The following is a 2,100-nucleotide window of genomic DNA, read 5'->3' as shown; positions in this document are numbered from 1 at the left end:
GGTTTCATGGCACCATTGTTGGTTTTTATCATGGCTCTGCGTTTCTGGCGCGGAAAAGCTGTGTATAAGAACTGACGTCAGCGCGCGAGGGCGGCGTCTAAGTACTCTGTGACGTCATCCCGGCACCAACGACGCCGACGATGGACGAGAGCCGCAGACGACGTCTACCGAAGCGCAGGGGTACTGCTACGCAAAAGTTTCCGGATCCAGTCTGACGCCTGGGGATATTCTAAGGTAAGGAATTTAATACTAACTACTGTTTCTTACAGATATATCGTTACCGAAGGTAAGTAACTTGTGCACTTGGATCCGGCACCTTCTGAGCTGAGTGGATACCACAGCTATGCATTTTGTAAATACCCTTGGGGCCATAGTGATCCCGATGGGCAGACTTTGAACTGATAATGCAGACTACAAACTGCAGGTAGTGGTAGTGATGAGTATGTGGAAGGATGCATTGTTCAGATCAAGAGCGTTCATGATGTTGCCATGTTGCAGTAGAGGGAAGACAGCTAGTTGAGTAACCATATGAAAATGTTCTGACAGAAAGTACTCGTTGAGGGGCCTGATGTAGAGTATATGCCTTGGGGTTTTGTCTTTTCTTTAAATCTTTACATCTTAGGAAGTAAAGGGAGTACACTCCCTTGCCACCCTGGCAGGGCTGCAAAGTTTCTATTACTCCACTGAAATGAGCGCATTGAAGGAGGCGCTGATGTTTGATTGAGAGGTTTTGTCTGCAGGGTGGGATGTTTGGTGGGGATATAGGAGCTTTAGACAGTAACTGTGTTGTAAGATGGAGAAAACCTGGTGGATGGTGATTCCTTCCCACTGCAAGAGAAACACCAGCAATCTACTCCCAATGTGTAGTTTGAGTGGGGAAAGAAGAGAGTGTCACTGCTTAGTGGAGGCAAGATCCTTGCCCGCACCCCCTTTTCCACTGCCTCTAGTGTTGGTACCTATGTAACGTCTTCAACAGTAACCCGTGGTTGCCTGTTGTTGCTGTTGGGGAGCGGCAGGCAAGTCTGGGCAGGTGGTTTTACTGTCCCCTCTGTAATGGGGCCTTCAAAAAAGTGCCTTGGGGAGAGGGGGTCTGGAGAGCACCCATTGTCTTGTCCATGTCTGTATCTTTAAGCTTCTCCAGCATTTGATCCACCTGTGGCCTGAAGAGATGTTCACCAATGAACGGCCTCTTTAGAAGATGCTGTTGAACTTTTTGCTTAAAGCCAGATACACAAAGCCAAGCTTGGTGCCTAATTAGGACACTTGAATTAATTCCTGTAGCTGCAGTATCAGCTGCGCCATTATCTTGCCTTCTGTGACAAGCTCCTGGCCATGCTGCCTTTGTTGCTCTGGGAGGTGTTGAAGGAATTCCTCCATTATCCAGGATTGCGGTATCTTTCATAGATTCACATGCATGAATCATTCCCCGTTGCCGAGGCGGGAGTCCCACGGTAAATAAAATAGCAGTGCCAAAGGTAAATAACAGTAGTAGGCCCTAAAGAAAAAGGCCTGAGGCCTAACTCGTAGTAGCCTATCTACATCATTATGCTAAAAGAACCAAACTTTTGCTACAACCAATCAGCTACCAGCACCCTCTAGAACCCTCTCTGCAGAGCCAGTTCTCCTCAGATTTTCACTGCACGTCGTGTGGAAGGGAGTCTCCCTGAGTGCCAGCTCAGTTTTGTTTTCTTCAAGAGGTCTGATAAGGCCTTGTTCAAGCCCTGCAGAACCTGCAACAAGAAAAGAGTTCATGTTGATGATCAACATAAGGACTGTATCTACTGCCTCTACGCCAAGCACGAGGCTAAAGATTGTAAAATCTGCCGCACCATCCCTTCTAAGACTCTGAGGGATAGGGAGGCAAGAGTCCTGTTGTGGCTTAAATCCTCCTCAGCTGGAGAGGGTGACAGAGCCTCAACTTCTAGCAAGAGAGACAGTTCTCAGGACAGTTCTTCTAGTGAGGGGAGAAAACATCTTAAGTCCTCCCACTCTATTTTTGGCCCCCCTCAGAGGTCTCCTCCTACGTCCTCTGGGCCTTCAAAGTCTCCACAGACTTCTGCTTTCAAGGACTCTCACAAACAATCTTCAAAAACAGTGAGT

This window comes from Lissotriton vulgaris, chromosome 12 (assembly GCF_964263255.1).
Source record: "Lissotriton vulgaris chromosome 12, aLisVul1.2, whole genome shotgun sequence".
In the NCBI taxonomy this organism is placed as follows: Eukaryota; Metazoa; Chordata; class Amphibia; order Caudata; family Salamandridae; genus Lissotriton; species Lissotriton vulgaris.
The sequence above is the reverse complement of the archived record's forward strand: the minus strand, read 5'-3'. Positions refer to the sequence as shown.